Source organism: Vicugna pacos, chromosome 18, assembly GCF_048564905.1.
Source record: "Vicugna pacos chromosome 18, VicPac4, whole genome shotgun sequence".
In the NCBI taxonomy this organism is placed as follows: domain Eukaryota; kingdom Metazoa; phylum Chordata; class Mammalia; order Artiodactyla; family Camelidae; genus Vicugna; species Vicugna pacos.
In genome coordinates this window covers 12,644,473-12,666,161 of record NC_133004.1, presented here as the reverse complement: position 1 = coordinate 12,666,161, position 21,689 = coordinate 12,644,473, and the positions used below count along the sequence as shown (strand labels likewise).

General features: G+C 40.6%; 1 protein-coding gene across 4 annotated transcripts in view; it reads right to left on the bottom strand.

The window, feature by feature from the left end:
- Positions 1–21,689, bottom strand: part of CPPED1 (calcineurin like phosphoesterase domain containing 1) — a 226,309-nt gene that overhangs the window by 95,878 nt on the left and 108,742 nt on the right. The gene's annotated exons all lie outside the window — the stretch shown is intronic.

The window sequence follows — 21,689 nt, the reverse complement described above, 5'->3', positions numbered from 1 at the left end:
ATTATAGATGCACACCCACCTGTATCGATGTTATTAAGCATTATTGAGAAAAGCAAAGCAGAAAAAGGACATAATTCCCATTAGCCCTGAGGAATATGCCTAGCATCCCGCAAAGACAGCATAAGAAAAATGATGAAAGAGAACAGCCCAACTTTGCGAGGGACGATAAAAACTCACCTGAAAAATGCTGCCATAGCAGATGAAAATTACACCCCACGTTCCTTTCCCATCATGAATTTAAAAGGAAGCAGAAAAGTCTTTACAAAGCAGTTACAGCTAAGGAAGAAGACTGTAAAGCAGAAATAAAGGAATTCAGTCTAGACGGTCATAAAACGGGCAGATGTGAAACAGCGCCTGGTAGGACTAACTCTGGAGGGAAACAGAGGGGAAAAGACAAAGCCATTTCAGAAATTATGACTGCAAGGAGATCAGCAGTAGTGAGATTTCCTTTACGGCCAAGTATATGTCTGTTTTTCTGAATACTCCGTGTGAAGGTGTAAAGAATGTGAATCTTCTAACTGCTGAATACAGGGCCCCTCATATTCCCACTCAATCAAACTTGTTAATGGGGTGATTCAAATTTCCTATGTCATTATTCTTTGCTTTTGGCCTATTGATCTGTATCAGGTTCTGAAAGATTTGGTTATTGGTTAAGTCGCCACTGTGATTACGGACTGATTGACCCCCTTCCTGTAATTCTGCCAAGTTTGGTGTCCACTTAATTTTAGCTCTGTTGTTAGATGCATAAGAGCTCAGAATTCCCATGTCTCACTGAAGTATTTTCATATTTAATCCTCACGAAATAAACAAATAAAAAGAAAGGAAAGAGGCAGGTCTATACTGATGTTCTGGCAAGATCTTTAATATAGATATTAAATTAAAATGGCAAGACATGGAGGAGTAAAAATCACACAAACATTTTTAAAAGGCTTACGTATTCATATATTATGTAAGTATTCATATATTATGGATAGAACTTCTTCAAAGATACAGAGAAAACTATTAGCTCTGGTTAAATCTGGGAAACAGAAGTGGGGTTTAAAACCCTTTATACTACATTTTTGGTTTAAAACCCTTTATACTACATTTGGTTTAAAACCCTTTATACTACATTTTACAAGTTCTTTCCTTCTCTCTCTCACTTATTCCAAGCTTATGTATCATTTTCATTTTAAAAAAGAATTAAATTTTTTAAAAAGGGAATTAAGTTTTAAAAAGCTTATATATTATTTTCATTGAATTAAAAAAAAATCCTTTGCCCAAGGATCCTAAGTTCTAACGAAGATTCAGGGGAGGCCAGCCAGGTGACTGCATTTCCAGCAGATCCCAAACTCTGGGGTGAGTGGAATTTGCTGGGGAAAGGCTGGCTGGCGCCCAGAGGAGGAGCGCCGGTGAGGGGAGAAGCAGGTCCTGCCTGGCACCAGGGACCGGGAGGCCTCTCCCTCAGTGGTGCTGGGGATTTGCCTCCAGCCCCCATCTGCTTCCTCACTGGTCCAGGCTGGCCCTGGGGCTCCCAGTTTGACGAAGCCTTGGAGTGGTGTTGCTTCTTCAGCCGAGCTTGGACTGTAGGCGTCTGTGCTGACTCACACAATCCCCTCTAACACCCCGCTGGTCAGTTCTCTTCCCATGTGAACAGATTGCTAATTAGAGAGGATAAATCTTTCATGGCCTTGAACATGATAAACCATTTCAACAGGACTCCATGGACCAGGGCTAATTCATCACTACACTCCTGAACCAGTTTTCCTAAAGACCCCAAGGACACCATGAATGTTTCCTTCTTTCCATTCATACTGCCTTGGGGGAATCCCTGACACTCAGCCCTAGCTGCCACTTGCCTAGCACTTACGCCAGGCCAGGCCCTGTTCTCAGAGCTGTACGCGTGTTAACTCAGTTGACAGCCAGGGGGGGACTTGAACTTGGTGCTCCAGCTCAGAGCGCTGCCTTATTACAGTGTCCTGGTCACAGTGTGTTATAAAGTCCTGACCCACAGGACGAGGACTTCGCAATACACTGGGGTGCAGAGTGTCTCCCACTCCTGATTTTCAAAAGACATTTCAGCACGATGCTTCACATACTGACTGAGGCAGGCACAAAGAATGTTCGAGTAGCCAAGGACCTCACAGAGGAAAGCTAAAAATAAGCACTTTAAAGGAAAGACTTATTCAAAACTTGGAAAGGAGACCTTGTCTACAGAACGACTACAGTGACGAGCTGCGACTTAACAGCAATAATAGGATGTTTGTCAGTTTCCAAACTTCAGAGGGGTTCTGCTCTTGGGGAAATCACAAATATTCCCTAATGACCTGTTAAAAAACATGAAGCCCACCTTCTCTGGATCCCCTCAATCAAAGAGGAGCCTCTCTTGTGTACATTTTCCAGAACATTCTCTACCCCTCATCTGGAGGCAAGGTGTGGACTGGAGTCTCTGACACCTGGGTTTGAACCTTAGCTCTTGCCCCTTTACGAGCTGTGTGGCCTTGAGTTCTCTGAGCCTTGGGTCCTCTGAGCCTTGGTCTCATCGTGTGTGAAATGGGAATGGAGACCTCCACACTTTAAAGGGCAGCTGTAAGATGATTTCCAGAGTTTGGTACAAACAGGTCTGTAAAATGTTAGCTACCTTCCCTCCATCCCCACACCTGAATGTATGAGTTCTTCCCTTTTAATCAGTGACCTAACTGTGTACACACAGCCATCAATATATCCTTTCTGAAAGGATGAGGACATTCTCCAGGGATAGAAATAATTTTTAGGTAAGAATTTCGAAGTGAAGGAGTATATCCTAGATGATAAAAAGCCAAGTCTAATGAAAACATGTGCATTATGTTCAACATGCTCATTTATGTATATCAGAATTTCTTTCAGAAGGTCAGAATATCAATAACACTTCAGAATTAACATAGCTTATAGCACATCTGAGCTCAGCTTCCTAAAAAAGCCTAGTATTGCAGCAAAGCCCAAAGCCAAGCCTCACGAGCATCAGGAGTAGGAAAAAAAACGAAAACCTGGCCAAGGATATAGAGCTCCCAAGAGTTTCGGATTAATGAGCAAGGCTCTGCACGTCACAGAAAAGACTGGGAGAGGGGCAGGAAAATAAAACTTTGGCTAAGGAAGAAAAATCGCAAGAAATGACTCAGAAGACAGAAGGAGAAGGATTGTTCTGGGTAAGATTTAAACTGAATGAGGGGCATTTGCTGAGACGCGGGTACCAAGAAAACAGGGATCCTGAGGTCAGCACACACCTGCTACGTGCTTAGGAGAACTCTGGATGGGACTGGCAGGGCAGTGTGGAAAGCTATGATGTGTTTTACGTTTTTTAAAAAATGTTTAACTCAGTGAGTTAAAATAAAACCAGGAAGTAAAGAACATTATAAAGATAGTAACAAAATACTTATTTATACCATTCATTGACTTTGAATTTTTAACATGATGTAGTACCATGAAATGTGTAATTAATTAATGTCAGTATTCATTAAAGCAGAGGTTATTATCCTATTGTTTTCAAAATAGCTTTAAAATACATTGATAAAATCCCTTGTCAAACTTGGATGAGAAATAAACATCCTCCACTTGATAAAGGGCATCTATAAAAGCTCTATAGCTAACATATACTTAATGATGAAAGATTGAGCACTTTCCCCCTATGATGAGGAACAAAGTAAGAGTATCTGCTCTCATCACATCTATTCAACATCATACTGAAATGCTAGCCAGTGAAATAAGATAAGAAAAAAGAAATAAAAAGCATACAGATTGGAAGAGAGGAAACAAAACTGTCTATTCTCAGAAGGCATGACTGTCTCGATAGAAAACCCCAACAAATCTACCCCCAAAAAAGTTCCTATAACTAATAAGGGGAATTAGCTTGGTTATTGGATGAAAGATCAATATACAAAAATCAGTTGTATTTCTATATGCTGGCAACGAAGAACTGGAGGTAAAAACAGAAGGAGTTGAGAGATATTTAGGAGGTAGAAACAAGAGAAATCCTTGTATTGATTACAAGAAGAAGAAAGACTCAAAAATAAATCCCAGACAACTGAGCAACTGGAAGTTTAGTCATGTCATTTACTGGCATGGGAAAGACTAGGGAAGAACCAGATTAGAGGTAAAAATCAAAAGCTTTTTCAATATAAAATTGGTACAGGCAACACAGGAAAAAATTGGACTTCATGACAACTAAAAACTTTTGCGCATCAAAAGACATTATCAACAGAATAAAAAGGTAATCTACAGAATAGGAGAAAATACTTTCAAATCATGTATCAGATAAGGTATTAATGTTCAGAATATACAGATAACTCCCAAAACTCAGCAACAACAAACAACCTGACACAAAAATGGGCAAAGGCTTGAAATGATACCTTTCCAAAGAGGATATAAAAATGGTCAATAAACTCATGAAAAGATGCTCAACATCTTTTCCTTGGGGAAAAGAAAAATTTTCTAGTCATGAAGGAAATGCAAATCAAAACCACAATGAGATATCACCTCATACCCTTTAAGATGGATGCAACAGAAACAGACAAGCAATAAACAGAAAATAAGAGGTGTTGTTGAGGATCGTGGAGAAACTGAAAACCTTGTGCACTGTTAGAGATATAAAGTGATATAGCTGCTGTGGAAAACACTTATGTTGGCTCCTCAAAAAATTAAAAATAGAATTATCATATGATCCAGCAATTCCACTTCTGGGTATATACCCAAAAGAATTCAAAGCAGGGTCTTGAAGAAATATTTGTACACCTATGTTCACAGCAGCATGATTCACAATAGCTAAAACATGGAAACCCAAATGCCCATCAGTGGATGAATGGATAAGCAAAATGGGGTATATATACACACAGTTCAGTTTTAAAAAGGAAGGAAATTCTAACCTATGTTACAACATGAAGGAATCTTGAGAACATTATACCAAGGACAACTTGCCAGTAACAAAAAGACAAATACCACAAGATTTCACTCATATGGTGGGGTTGCATTTCAAGCACAGGTGGGCTCTGGATTCAGAGGTTGTGAGATTGCCTTTATAAGGAGTGTCCTTTGGGCACAATCCCTTCTGAGCCTCAGTTCTCTAGCTGTTAAAATGGAAATTTTGTCACCTCTTTTATGGTGAGATGAGATCATGCATTAAGTGACTAATGTGTTTGTAGTATATGTTTACCTGCCTTTCCCCAAGCTCTAACTGTCACTCCACCCAGTCTTCCTAGTGAAGTCAGGGGAGGAGTGAAGCTAGACCGTAGGTCACCTTAGATCTCCCTTGTGTCCTCCTTACTCTCAGGGTCCTTGGTGCTGCTGCTGCCCCCTGAGCTGTGCTGGGAAGAACAGCACACACACGCATGCTGACACCCTAGCACATGGGTGGGAAGACTATCCAGCTCACCTTTACCTGGCAATTTGTTTGTGATGTCTGGAAGCCACATGGCACTGCAGGAAGATGGATGAATGGATGGACAGTGCTAAGACACTTGAACTGAGGGTGAAAATTGCTAAAGACAAGAACTTTCAGTGTCAGCCCTTCAACACAAAAAGGTTGGAAACATTAAGACATCTACTAAATGGTTAAGATCATAAATTAAAATTCCTTTCAGGGACTAATTAGGAAAGATCCATTTAAAATTCAATAAACATTGTATCTAGCACCCAAGCAATTCTATTTACAAGAATTTATCCTACAAAAACATACATGTGTGCAAAACATGACTATTCACTGTAGCATCACTTGAGAAGATAGAAAAATCTGAAATGATTTAAATATTCCTCACAGTCTTTACTATGAAATAATAAACGGGTAAATATGAGTAATACAAATGTATATTTATGTATAAATATGTAATGTAAATATATAATAAACTGGTAAATATAAGCAAAATAATATATATTTATATATAAAATATAATATAAAATACAATAAACAGGTAAGTAAATATATACTGCTGAGATTTTGGGAGCTATGGCTTGGGTGGAGAGGTTAAGTGAAAACAACAAGTTGCAAGAACCAGTATGTATGATATAATTCTGTTGAAAATAAACCAACAAGTTAGTATATTCAGAGATAAAATTTCTAGAAAAATATAGACAAACAATTAATAGTAATTATCTGTTGCAAAAGGGGATGACAGAAAACATTTCAGTTTCCTATAAAGTCTGAAATCTTTTAATGAGCATGAATTAATTTTATAATTAAAATTACAAAACAATCAAGACGTTTAAAAAAAATCACAAATGGGCTAGAATTAGATCTCATTAGGCAAACAAGTATAAATATGATTCTAATGGGAACAAATATAAAATAAATGACAAGGCCAATGTGTAAGGTAAGTTCTCCACTTTGAGAAATGAAAGAAAACAAAGCATCAGAAAGGTGTTTTTTTTTAAATTCTTTTCCATTTCATATAAATAGAATCTTACAATATGCGGTCTTTTGTGACTGACTTCTTTCACTGAGCACAACCCATGGTGAGCTTGTATCAGTGCTCCATTCCTTTATTGCTGAATAATACTTTATTGTACGATAAACCATATTTTGTTTATCCATTCATCAACTGATAAGCATTTGTGAATAATGTTGCTACAAACAACTATGTGCAAGTTTTTGTGTGGATGTATGCTTTCATTTCTCCTGGGTATATACCTAGCATTGAAATGCTGGGTCATATGTTTAATCATATGTTTAATCATTTAATCATTTAAATAGGTACTGGGGATTGAACCCACGAACTCGTGTATGCTATACATGCACTCTACCACTGAGCTATATCCCCCCTCTGTTTAATCATTTAAATAACTGACAGACTGTCTCCCAAATCACCACCTAATGCTCCTACCAGCAATATACAAGGGTACCAATGTCTCCACATCCTCAACAATACTTGTTATTTTCTATCTATTTGGTCACAGCCACACTAGTAGGTATAAAGTGGTATCTTGTGGTTTTCATTTGCATGTGCCTAATGACTAATGATGCTGAGTATCAACATTCTTGTTGGCCATTTGTTCATCTTCTTTAAATAAAGGTTTATTGAGAGTCTTTGCTTATTTTTAAACTGGACTATTTGCCTTTACATTACTGAGTTGTAAAAGCTCTTTATATATTATGGATACTAGTCTTTTATCAGATATATAATTTGCAACTATTTTCTCTAATTCCATGAGTTGTCTTTCTACTTTCTTAATAATGTCCTTTGAAGCACAAAAGTTTTCAAGTTTGATAAAGCTCAACTCATCTATTTTCTCTTTTATCATTTGTGCTTTTTAATATCTAAGAAATCACTGTCTAATGCATAGTCATGAAGATGCATGCCTATGTTTTCTTCTAGGAGTTTTTATAGTTTTAGCATTTATTTGGTTTTTGACACACAATGAGATAATTTTTGTATATGGTGTGAGGTACGGGTCCAAATCTACCCTTTTGCATGTGGATATCCAGTTGTTCCAGCACCATTTGCTATAAAGACTATCCTATCCCACCTGCCACCACTCCCCCACCCCAAACTGTCTGGGCAACCTTGTCAGAAATCAATTGACCCTAAATGTGAGGGCTTAATTCTGGACTCTCAGTTCGATTCCACTGATCAATATGTGTATCCTTATGTCAGTACAGTACTGTTTTGATTATGAAGCTTTCTAGTAGGTTTAAAATCAGGAAGTCCAAGTCCTCTGATTTTGTTCTTCTTTTTCAAGGTTGTTCTGGCTATTTGGGTCTCCTGAGTTTCTCCATGAATTTCAGGATCAGTCTGTGGTGACTGTGGAATCAAGGAGAGCTAAGATCAAGGTCTACCAGTCAAGAAACTTATAGCTTTTAAGGAAAGCCTATCTGAATGTCTTTCATTGCGGACACACTCAAAGCCATGCTGGCTGTTCTAGGATTGGATCACCACGCAGCAGGTTGGCCCATGCCCAAAGATCGAAGATGACTTTTGCTTCTGAAAAAAATGTCCCGACCACCCATGCATCTGCACTACACAGACAAGGGAGGCAGAGAGGGTGTGGGTGTGGAGACACTGGGACCCATGACATGTTCTGTGACAGGTGTCACGTTAGGAGGACCAAGTCTTCAAGAAGATTCATCTGCCAAAGGCAGATAGGATGGTTTAGACAGAGGTGAGTAGAGGAAGGGCTGATGGAGGCAATTTTATGGTTTTCAACCAAGAGGTAATAAAGACTGGAACAGGGCTATGATACTAGGAATGGGAAGAAAGGAGACCATCAAAATTTGTGTAAGCTTTACCCTGTTTGAATAAGAAAACACAGAGAAGAAAGTATGTAAATGTTCAGCCATTTTCTGAACTTGTTGCTGCTGGCCAAGGTCTTCTGTAAAATATTTTTCCCTCCAAAGTGATCCTCTATCTGGTATTTGTCTTCTTTAGAGCCAATCTTGGTGCTACTCCAGGGTGTATACATACATAAGGATAGAATATTCAATTTAAGAAAATGCAACTGGGCACTTGGTATGTGCAAGACAATGCTTAAGCCTGATGCTGTTAGGAGACAACGCAACACCCAGGAACAAAGAAGCCCCAAGGCAGTTATGAGCAGATTCCCCTCTGGTCCTGACAAGTTCCCTCAGAGGAAAGAATGAGCACAATACGTTTCTGTTTACAGCTTCTGGAGTGTCAGATGTGTGAAAAGGTCCACACAAAAACTACCAGAGCTAATAAAATAATTTGGCAAGGTAGCAGGATACAAGATTAACATACAGATATTAGTCGCATTTCTTTACACTAACAATGAAATATCAGTACATGAAAGAAACAATCACTTTTAAAATTGTATGCAAAAGAATAAAACACTTAGGAATAAATCTGACCAAAGAAGTGAAAGACTTACATGCAGAGAACTACAAAACACTGACTAAGGAAACTAAAGATGACTTAAATAAATGAAAAGATATCCCATGCTCTTGGATTGGAAGAATTAATATTGTTAAAATGGCCATACTACCCAAAGCAATCTACAGATTTAATGTGATCTCTATCAAATTACCCAGGACATGTTTCACAGAATTAGAACAAATAATCCTAAAATTTATATGGAATCACAAAAGACCCAGAATTGCCAAAGCAATACTGAAGAAAAGGAATGAAGTTGCAGGAATAACCCTCCCAGACTTCAGACAATACTCCAGAGCTACAGTAATCAAAACAGCATAATATTGGTACAAAAACAGACATATGGATCAATGGAACAGAGAGTCCAGAAATAAACCCACAAACTTTTGGTCAACTAATCTTTGACAAAGGAGGCAAGAACATACAATGGAATAAAGACAGTCTCTTCAGCAAAAGGTGTTGGGAAAACTAGACAGCTGCATGTACATCAATGAAGTTAGAATACTCCCTCACACCATACACAAAAATAAATTCAAAATGGCTTAAAGACTTAAACATAAGACAAGATACTATAAACCTCTTAGAAGAAAACAATTATCCAACATAAATCTCAGCAATGTTCTCCTAGGGCAGTCTACCCAAGCAACAGAAATAAAAGCAAAAATAAACAAATGGGACCTAATTAAACTTATAAGCTTTTGCACAGCAAAGGAAATCATAAGCAAAACAAAATGACAACCTATGGAATGGGAGAAATATTTGCAAAAGATGAGACTGACAAAGGCTTAATCTCTAGAATATATAAACAGCTCATACAAGCTAATAGCAAAAACACAAACAACCCAATCCAAAAATGGGCAGAAGACCTCATCAAGCAATTCTCCAATGAAGACATACAAATGGCCAATAGGCACATGAAAAAATGCTTAATATCGCTAATTATCACAGAAATGCAAATCAAAACTACAACGAGGTATCACCTCACACCAGTCAAAATGGCCATCATTCAGAAGTCCTTGAATGATAAATGCTGGAGGGGGTGTAGAGAAAAGGGAAACCTCCTACACTGTTGGTAGGAATGTAGCTTGATGCAGCCATTATGGAAAACAATATGGAGATTCCTCAAAAAACTAAAAACAGACTTACCATATGATACAGCAATCCCACTCCTGGGCATAGATCCAGAGGGAACCTTAACTTAAAAAGACACCTGCACCCCAATGTTCATAGCAGCACTATTTACAATAGCCAAGACATGGAAGCAACCTAATGTCCCTCAACAAATGACTGGATAAAGAAGATGTGCTATATTTATACAATGGAATACTACTCAGCCATAAAAAATAATAAAACAATGCCATTTGCAGCAACATGGATGGACCTGGAGAATGTTATTCTAAGTGAAGTAAGGCAGAAAGAGAAAGAAAAATACCATATGATTATCATTTACATGTGGAATCTAAAAAAAAGAAGACAACCTTATTTACAAAACAGAAACAGATTCACAGACATAGAAAACAAACTTATGGTTACCAGTAGGGGAAGTGGTTGGGAAGGGATAAACTGGGAGTTCGAGATTTGCAGATACTAACTAATGCACATAAAATAGATAAACAAGTTTACACTGTAGAGCACAGGGAACTATATTCAGTATCTTGTAGTAACTTATGATGAAAAAGAAATGAAAACGAATATATGCGTGTTCCTATATAACTGAAGTACTGTTTTGTACACCAGAAATTGACACATTGTAAACTGACTATACTTCAATAAAAATATATTTGAAAAATAAAATAAGAAATAAAATTTCTCCTATAGCCAAGGTTTCAAATAAGATTAAAACAGAAGTACTATCAGCAAGAATAATCTAAAAATAGAAATTAAAGTTTTGCTTGTGAATAATTTAACGTATAAATACCATGTTAAGTGTTAAAAAGCAGAGTGATTAAGTAGTACAATTTATTTATGTAAACATTTTCAATTATGATTCAGATGGTAATTCTAGAAGAAGTTTTCCTTTTTATTGGGAAATCAGAAGATAAAGTATGATGAAAATGTGCACTTTTAAACAATGCTTTTTCAAAAAGCATAAAACTAAAAAAAATACAGATTTCATGATTCATGTTAATATATTGACTCATCTTGGGTTAAACTGTATTTTCTCTGAATCAGTCTCCTTGATAGTCTGGTGTTAGAAATTGTAACAAAGAATTTAAAGGTTTTTGCTTTTAATGGATAGGAATGTGGAAACTAAAATAAAAGCTTTTCTCAAAAAAAAAAAAAGAAGAAAAGGTCTTATTTAAAATCAGTGCCTCTTTTTACTTTAAGATTTCACTTTATAATCTGAACTCTGGCACTGGCTTCTATGCCCCTTAATCTTTGGTACGTACCATTTGGGATTTTAAACACACAATCTAAGGAAAAGTTAATAGGAGATTCACAGTTAAACTCCAAATACAGTCACTGCTCTTTTAAAGCCAGAGGCAAAAAATCTAAAAGCCCCAGTCATCGCATGGCTAGAAGAAGAGAAATTATTTGTCTAGCGAAGCATTTATTCAACACACACCTGCTACACACACCTGTGCTAGGTAAGAAGTTATCTTTGTTCTCATGAAGCTCAAAGTCTGGAGGGGGCTCAGACATGGAAACGGGCCATGACGACAAGGCATCACATGAGTTGTGAAGTTAGCACTTGGGCCCTGTGGAAGCACAGGGTTGGGTAACTGATAAGTCAGGAGGTATGTGAGAGCCTTCCGGGAGGGGAAAACACTCCCACCAAATATGTGAAGGCTTAGGAAGAATCAGTGCCTGCTGGAGAGAGACAGGGGCTTTCCTAGGCAAATGGAAGAGCAGGGTAAAGGCAGAGAGGTCAGGAAGAGAAGCTGGTGTCTTTTGGGAAGTCAGGCAGTGAAGACCATACATGCCAGAGTAATAAAAAGAGCTTAGATTTTTGGAGTGCCAGTTGTGCACTCAGCCCTAAGTGCTTTACACAGATGATCTCATGTGCTCCCAGGAGAACCGTATGTGGTAGAATTAACAGGCAAATGAGGAAACTGAGGCTCGGGTAAGGACCTCACTCAAGTTCACAGAGCTCATAAGCGGCGCACCTGGATTTTAACCCAGGTAGGGATGCCAGATACAATACAGGATGCCCAGTTAAATGTGGGTTTCAAACGGATGATATTTTTTGTTGTAACTTACGTCCCCGGCAGTATTTGTATTCCTGTTTTTTATTTGCTTAATCTGGTAACCCTAAACGTAGGTCCCACCTGGATTAACCCAGCCTGATCACAGAGCTGGTGTTCTCCGCTGTGAAAGGGTGCGTCCCATCTCCTGGTCACTGCCAACAGCAGATGCAGGCTGAATACTGCTGGGGGAGGAGACAGCGAGCTGCAGTTAACTCCCGAGTTTCTATGTTGAGCTGCAAGACTCTGATTTCCAATCCAATCCCTTAAACAATTAGCTCGACCACATTTTTCTTGATGCGTTGTTATCCATCCAACTGGCAACAATCAAAGTGTTAACAATACCATTTGTTAGGTGGGGAGGGTATAGCTCAGTGGTAGAGCTCCTGTTTAGCATGCACGAGGTAGTGGGTTCAATCCATTAAATAGAGAAATAACCCTAATTACCGCCCCCACCCCAAATAATTTGTTGGTGAGGGCAGGGGAAAACAGGGCCTCTCTTACAGTGTTGGCTGGAGTGTGAATAATTTCCTTTACTCAAATTTGAAAACCCACATACCCTTTGACCTCAACATTTTAACACCTGGGAATTTTCCCAACAGTATGTGCAAAAACAGAAAAAAAGGTGCAAACAAGAATTTTTATTGCAGCTTGTTTGTAAGAGCATAGCAGGGCTGGGAATGGGATGGGATGAGGAGAGTGAATGCGAAATTTAAGGAGGCGCTCACTCTTGGGTTTGTGCAAGTGCTGGCCTTGCATTTGCACAACCCTGAGAGCAAGTGCCTCCTTAAATTCTGCTCTCCAGATGTCCTTCTTGCATCACTGTACCCCTAGTCCTGCAGCATATTATCACTGACAACCAAGTGAACACGTCAATAAATTATGGTCTATCCATATAATGAAATACCAAGCAGCCACACAAAAAATAAAGTAGATTGTCTATACTGTGGGGAAAAAAGCGAGATGAAGACATTGTGCATAACTTGCTACCTTGTATTTGAAAACAAGGAGAAATACACATACATATGTGCATACACTATCTCTGGAAAGATGCCTTAAAAACTGGAACTATGTGTTGTCTCTAGGGAGGGAAAGTGGGTTAGGAGGGAAGATTTTATACATTCTTTTGTAACTTTTGAACGTGGATCCATATAAAGTTTCTCTATTCAAAATGTAAATAAATCAAATTATGAAAATAAAATAAGGAAAAATATGCAAATATGCTTAGAAATGTATCTGGAAAAGACACACAAGAAATTGACAGTTGTCTGTGGGAGGAAAACTGGTGTCTGGGAGTGTTTGCTTATCTACAGGAGTTGATTTTTCCCCCATATGCACATATTAACTTAAAAATTAAACACCTACAATTAAGTGCATGTATGTTACACACAGATTACACTGCATGCACACACACACACACACACATATGTTTTTAATCAGACAACCATTAGAACTGAACAAAACTGGGTGATTTTTCATATAGCTGCCAGATGAGCCTGGACAAGAGCCCAGATGACTTTGCACAGCTCACCACCTTTGGGGGATGTGCTGTGGGCTCGGTGACTACCCGGCATCATTTTTCTCCCCAGGGGATGGCACCCCAGAGAGACTGATCAGAGCGGTTTGGGACCAGGCCCTTTTCATCTACGGCTTTGTCTCCTGTGGAGAAGATAGCTTTTGCCCTAAAATACAAGAATGTCGGGTTCTCTCCTGGGTCCTACTTAGCTGTCCCTGACATCAGACACCCATGTGTGGCTTGGCTTCGTTTGCCGGCAAGCTTTTCTGAAAGAGGTGTTCTGTGTCTGTAATGCTCAGCGCTCTCTCCCAGGGGTCTGTGTTTCAGTTCAACAACCTTCTTTTCTGAACCTCTGGCATCAACTTGGGTTTTTGATTTTATACAGGTTCTGTCAAAGCTTAGTTTACAGCCCGAACAATTAAACAAAATTACGTTATTATTAGCATAAAAATCCTATGCCCAGTTCAGTTCTTCCACAACGAGACTCTTCTGGGCATGGCAGGCTAAAAAGAGACGTCACAATATACCTGGGACGGCTGTTCGTGAGACAGTGCCCTAATATTTCAGAAGCAATGCTAAAACCCTTGGAAGGGTGAGATGAACTCTTGGCCTTGTAGCTTTTCTTAGGATTTTAATGCACTAGGATTTAGGGTTTATTGAGAACCCAGGTAGTTACTCCAGTTCCAAGAACACAGGTGTTTGTGTTACCGCCATTTTCCCCTAGACTAGGGCTCTACCTCCTGAAGGGGAAATACCATTCTGTGTCACTTAAAAGTATGTCACGCCCAGAAGTGCAGGCAGATACTGCAGACATTTTTGTGCTTATCTGCCAAGCACAGAACTTCATGATGATACACATTTGTTTTCCCTTTTGGGGGTAAAGGAAAACAGAAGCTGCGGCAAAGCGCTGGAGAATAACACCCGGGTACAGAAAAGGCAGAACAGGGAAGGAACATCGAACTCCTGTGTTTCAGAAAACAATTCAGTCCACGGCAGCCAGATGCACAATTCTACCAGCAGAGGACGGCTAAGAACCATTCACCTCCGAGACCTTCAAAACTTGCTCCCTCCTCCGTGGAGGTCGTCGAGATAACAGGCCCGGCGAGATGATTTCAACAGGGTTATGAATCTATTTACTGTTTTAGTAAGAAGTTTGGCTCTCTCTCTTTTTTTTTTTCCAGTAAGAACAGGCAAACCAATGTTCTCTGTAGCAAAGTGACAAGAAAGGATGTTGCTTTTAGTTAATGAAGATTCCCCAGAACCCAGAGACCCAAGAACTCAAAACGAGAGCTGACGCTGGTACGCTCAGCCACTGTCGGGAAAACTTAAATCGCGAGGTGACAGCCGTCAGTAGAGAAACAGCCGGGTGAGGCAATGGGCCACTCATTCGGGGGGATCTAGAATGGTGGACTTCCCGGTTCAATACCAGCAGCAGAGAGAAGAACAACAGAATCAATACGGCCCTTGAGTTATGCACATTCAGAGCAGTTACTTGCAAACCAGATGATTTCTCCAGCCGAGGCCAGCGCAGGGGAGGCGGACGACTCAGTCTGCGACGGGGAAGGATTTCCTGGCCGCAAGACCAGTCCTGCCCTCTGTCAAACCCTTCTCACACCCGCACAAACTTCTTGCCTGCCCCCGCTCTCAGGGGCTTCCTTCCACCTGGGATTTCACGCGGATGCTGCCTTCCCCGCGGCTGGGCACTGCAGCGACCAGCTGTCTCCGGCAGCTTTCTTTGCACAATGAAGATGGCTGGTAGATGCGTATGGATTTGGTCTCATTTGGGATCGGCTGAGTATGGAAATTAATAGGAAGATACTGGGATATGCACCTTTCATCCTCCCCTTCCTTTTTTTTTTTTTAAGAACAATTTTTCTTTTTCGTCTTGTAACTTAATTTTTTTTAGGTTTTCCTTGTTTGTTCTGGGAGGGGAGGTGACTAGGCTTATTTATGTATAGAGGGGGTACCGGGGATTGAATCCAGGACCTTGTATACGGTAAGCGTGCACTCTACCACTTGAGCTATGTCCTCTCCACCACCCCCTCTTCCTAATTTCAGCAGCAGGCTGTCAGCTGGGCAGCCTCAGAACCCTCTCTCCTCAGTCCAGGCTTTCTGACAAAGACAGAAGTCCCGCAGCTTCTCCACCCAGCCCCAGACCAACTTCTACACACACACCCTGCTCCTACCACCTGAAGTTTCTTTCCCTAACAGAGCTGTGGCCAATTTCTAGGCAACTGAAGGCACGACTTACTGCAATCTGACGCTGTGGCAGGTAGTAGCATCTGCCTGCTGTGGACTGATTGTTTTCCCCCAAATTCGCATGTTCAAATCCTAACCCTTGTAACTGTGTAGAGTATACAGGCCCTTCCCCAGGAGAGCTAACCCTTTATCCTCTACTTAAATCCCTCTTTACCCGTCCTTCCTGCTTCGCAGAACCGGCAAGACCACGTTTCTTCTCTCCTGGTTATAGCTCACTGCCCAGAGGACTGCAAAAACCTCCTGAGCGGCCCGGGCTGCCAGGAGCACCCCTCTGTGGTCCATTCTCACACAGCCACAGGCATGAGTTTTTTCAGCCAGGTCACCAGCCTGTTGAATTGCTTACCTCTCCCACTCATAAACCACTCAAAGTTTCAGAGACTTAACCTCATCTTCTTATACTTTATCCCATTTGATCCTCACATCATCGCTTTGATGGCATGAAGGCTGGCCCTGCCGTTATCTTATGCAAGAGACATTCTCTGAAAATCCTGCCCAATTCAAAACTCGCACATTTGCAGACTCCTCCTGGTACAGGACGGTACTGCTTACCGGCTGCAGTGTGTCTGCCATTTTGCAAAAGCACAAGGAGTTTTGCATTTTACTTATCAATAGTTTTCACCAGCTCTGAAATGACATGATTCCTGATGAAGGTTTAATTGAAGGGATTTGTATTCAAAGCTGAAGCACAGAGGCTTCTTTTTTTCGGGGAGGGGGTTGTATCATACTATTTTGGGTTCATACAGCATCAATCCCATTGTTCTGTTACCACTGTTTACAGATAAGGAAACCAAGGCTTACTGCAGTTGTAGGGAGAGCACGGGGCATGAGGACTCCGAGCTGAGCTACATGGAGCCCAGGGCTCAGCCACAGAGGACTGGCCTGGGAGCTGGTTCGTCAGTGAGGCTCACAGGTGTGGGCTGGTTGGGAGTGGGGAGACCTGGTGTTCTCAGTCTCACTGTGGGACCAACTAGCTGTGCTCTTTCAGCAACAATCAACCATAAATAGGGCCTTCACTATCATTAGTGCACGTTTCCATCTGCCAGGGCACCAAGGAAAGCACTTCACACCTGACATTTCATCGTGACCACAGTCCTGTCACCATGGCACCACTCCTTACTTAACTGTGTGCTGCCTCCACTTCTCCAGGTATAAAGCAGCAATAGTAAACTTGCCGCGTCTATTTTCAACGAACGGGGGAAAAGATGAAAACAATGGCACAGTGTATGCAGGGCTAGGTGCCCAGGATAGAGACAGAGACCCAGTCCCCTTTCCCCCAGGAAGCTCCGAGGGTGTAAGCAGAGCTCTGCTGGAGCTTCAGGAGCAAGGACCACTCCATCCGATGCTGAGGTCCAACCTCGGGGCGCCCATCAAGGAATAGCCAGTTCACCAACAATAAACAACAAACAACCCTCATGGACTTCTGGCAGTCCGACAGCTTGACCCCTGGGTTTTTACGAGGTGTGGTTAGTAAATCCAAATCTAGGGAGATTCTAGACATTGTTGGAATATATCCAGTTTAATCATTCAGACAGGCACTTCAGGTAGTGCTGATGGGAAATACATAGCAGCGATCCTTTCACCAAATCGTCAAATCTGCCGAAGGGAAGTCAGTGGAATTGCAGGGGGAAATTCTGGATATCAAAGCCATTTTTTTTTTAAGCATTCTATTCTGATAGAGCAATGTCAATTCTCCAAATCAAGATGCAGCTCTCCAAATTTTTAACTTCATCATAATTCTTCACTTATGAACATTATATATAGATTTATTACTTGTAAAATTTGTAAGTTACCTCCCTTGCAGCATCAGTAGTATTAAAAGAAACAGAAAAGACACTAGAATTATAAAACTCTTTAAACTTCTTAGCATGGTCTTCACTTTAAATATATATTACATGCAAAAGTTAATTCATAAACTGGCTGTTTGAAATGCAAGCAGGGTTTGCCACAGAAATAATACTGCAATTGTTGACTACATCTCAAGCTAACTCACAAAAACCTAGTTTTTTTTTTGTTTTGTTTTTTCTATCACAACACAGATGAATGCACTAATTCAACTGTATAAGAGTTACAATCAAGCTTTTCTCCCTGGCCACACTGTTTATTTCCCAGCAAAATATTTGAGGTTTGTTATTGTTGCCAGACTTTGTGCCTTTTCTTCCTTTCAAAAATTCTCTTGCCAGCTAGCATACGAACCTAACCACTATTTATACCCATAGGTACCAGTGATCATAAGGGAATTTAGAGGAGAGAAATGTATTAGGTAAAGTAATAAATATATTAGATGCATCTGATTAGAGGGTCAGGAAAGGTATAATTATGTGGTTATTTATACTTAGAAATATTACTTGTTACATTAATAGAAGTAAACTACGAAATTAGTGGTGTGGGGATAACATAGCTCTGAAATATGTAGAAGCAGGGGAGACAAAAATGAAGAGTCTGCAGGCTGATTACATTCTTGAGATTCCAAAGCAAGAGTCAGGTGAGTCAAGGTCAGCTGGAGTTTGACCAAGTAGAGCATGTTAACTCTCCTGGTTACTCAGAAGCTCCGTGTGTAAGAAGAAATAATACACACAGTATCAGCTGTCATTCACTCAATTCTTACCACGTGCCAAGCACTTGCTACACTACAACCCACTACATGTCTGGTTGACCAGCTGACTGGGGCGTTTCCTCATGCCAATATTATTCTAATGAGTAAAACCACATCCAGTGAAGTCTTGCCACATGGTCTTGCCAGTTCTGTAACGCAGGAAGGACGGATAAAGAGGAATTTAAGTGGAGGACAAAGGGTTAGGTCTCCTGAGGAAGGGCCTGGGTGGTACCCGGACAGGGACATCCAGAGCTCAGGAGCATCTGAGGCACTTAGGGTGCCTATTGTCTTGTCTGCCACATGGTCACCGCCACTGTGCACAAGATGTCCTGGACTCCTTGCTGCCATTCTGCGCCTTCTGCCACCAACTCTGCACAGGAAGGAGGAGCCAGAGTGGGCTAGAGGGTCGGTAGGGGTGAAAATACACCACTGGTTCTTTGGGGAATCACAATCTGATTGCCGATTCATGGCTCTAGGAGTTTCCACTGTGCCTCCTGGTCCTAGTGTACAAACCGAAATGGTGAAGAATCTCCAGGGGCGATGGGAACACCTGGGGCACACGCTTGGGATATTACATGGTTAAGGGCTGGGATGCTACAAGGTTGAATGTTACGGTATTCAGATTTGCCTAGACTTAAACATTATCTGATCAGCTTAAAAATCCTACATTTAATAGCCAACTCAGGGTTTTGCAAACTAAAGAGAAAAAAAATAAGGGAAAGAATCCTAACAAACTGTATGTTCAGCTTGTGTTCTTTATTGATCGCTGTATCTGATAACGACATGGAATCAGAAGTATCATTGTGTTGGCAATGCAAAACACAGAAAGCAGTGTCTGGAGTAGCTGTGAAAGGCTGAGAGCCATAAAGCCTTGTTTTTATAAAACCATTAAGCAGAAATGCCTCAGAGAAAACACAGGGATGATTATGTTTGGTGTGACTGAGAGAGCTAAAAGCCATCTTAAAATCCTAACAGAGGTTTCCAGTTGAAGATGGTAGATTGAAAACACACACTTAGCTCTGTTCCTTCCACAAACCCTACTGCAAAGACAGTAAATTCCCCAGGACAAAAATAATAGGGGAAGGAAAAACAGCCACAGATATTTGGAAACCAGAAAGCAGATGGACAAGTATTAATGGGTTTAGCCAATTCAGAAAGTTAAATGTTCAGCTGGCGGTGGGAAAAGTCAAGAAGCAAATGGCTTAGTACAACCACTTTGGAAGACTCTTTGGTGGTATTTACCAAAGCTAAACCTCCGTCTTCCCAACGGCCCGGCAATTCCGATCCCAAAAAATACAGCCAAAGAAATGAGTGCGTAGGTCTATTGAAAGGCATGAACAAGAATGTTCACAGCAGCTTCATTCACAGTGGTCCCCAAAGAGAAATGACCCAGATATCCATCAATACTGGAATGAGTAAATAAGCTGTGGATGCTAGATGGATGCCACACAGCAATAACAAAGAGCCAGCTGATGCATTAACAATTGCAAAAACATGGATGCAGTAACATGGATGAATCTCAGTCATTACATACAGTGAAAGAAGCCAGAAGGAGTACACACTGTCTGGTTCCACTTTTATGAGGTTCAACAGCAGGCAAAACCACCTGATAGTGACAGGTAATTGACAGAGAAGAGACATGAGTGAGGCTTCTGGTGTGTGGCAAATATTCTAGATCTCAATTTGCATGATGGTTAAGGGTGGATTCCCATTCTCAAGCTCTTCACTTCAGATTAGTTGCATTTCACTTTATTCATATTAATCCTCAAAGTAAACAAAAAGAAAAAAAAGAAAAGAAAAAAAATCTGCTTTATGTTCCAGATACCCCACAGGCCCAGCAGTTTGTGGTCAAAGGTATCCTTGGAAATGTGAGTAGAAGAGCAAAAAAGAAAGATGGCTTGAAATGCCATGAAGCTGGACCAGTCCTTTAACGCAGATGTGGGCTTTAGTTTTCGTAAAGAGTAAACAGGGGGATTCTCAAAGTCAGCAGGTACAGCTGAGGGTGGAGGTACCATAGCGAAGACAGGGTGATTAAAATGAAAGGTTTTACCCTGATTTTGTGAACCCAGCCTTTTTCCTCCATTTGTCTTCAAAATGAGAGAGGCTAGGTGGAGCCCTCTAGCAGGAGGTAGGAAAAGTCCACTCTGGGGCATCTGAGAGCCAAAAAGAAAAGAACTAAAGACACTGGTATTGGGGATGGTGGGGAGCCTTCACCACCCTCTGGTGAAGATCACAGAGCACAAGCCCTCCCACACTCAAAGGGTCCAGTCAGCTTTCTAGTGCTGCCTTGGTTTTGTGTGTGTGCTACACTCTTAAACGGCAGCAGGCAGCCAGATCAACAGACACCTGAGAAAGGCGTCCAACGTGAAAGACACACCAAAACAATCAAAACAGGAGGAAACAGACTGTTTGGGGGAAAAAAATAAAACTTTCACATATATTCTCAGAGAAAGGAAAGAAGATGTTGCCTCCATCAAAAAAAGGACAGGATGCTATTTCTAAAACCAAAAAAAACTCTTGTAAATGAAAACTATGGCAAAAGAAATGAAAATCTCACTAGAAGGCTTAAAAGATAAAGTTGAGGAAACATCTCACAAAGTAGAATAAGCAAGGAAACAGGAAAAAAATAAAAAAGGAAATAATATTTGAGGACCAGTATAGGAAGTCCAACACCTGAAGAATATGAGCACCAGGGAGTACAGAGGAAAATCACCAATGAAACAACTCAAAAAGATGTCGGAACCAAAGGCATGACTTTAAACAGATTAAGCAGATTCACACAAGGCACCTCACAGCCTTATTTCAGAACCCTGGGCACAAAGAGAAGATCCCACATGTTGTCATTTCCATATATGAGATCAAGAATCAGAATGGAATCGAACATCTTAATTTCTAACTGAACAAGCAAAAGCAAGGAAGCAAAGCTTTCAAAATTCTGCGAGAAAGAGGACTCCTTACCTAGCATTCTATACCCAGCCAAACTATCACACTATCAATTTAACGAGGGGAGGTCGAAGACATTTTCAGATGTAAATTCTTCTCCAGAAGCTACGAGAGGGTATGATTCATCTACAAAGAAATGAGGATCCAACGTGAGAGAGAGGTAGTCAGTCCCTAGAACAGGGATGGAAATCCCAAGATGATGATACCTGTTAGACTTAGAGAATAACCCATCAGGAAACAGGGTTCTAAGAGAACTTTCTTCAAGAAGCTGAAGTTGATAGAACTCTTAATACTTTTTTTAATGTATTGACGTATCTTCTAAAGGTGTATGCACTTATTTTATCTTTTGAAGAAGAGACTGA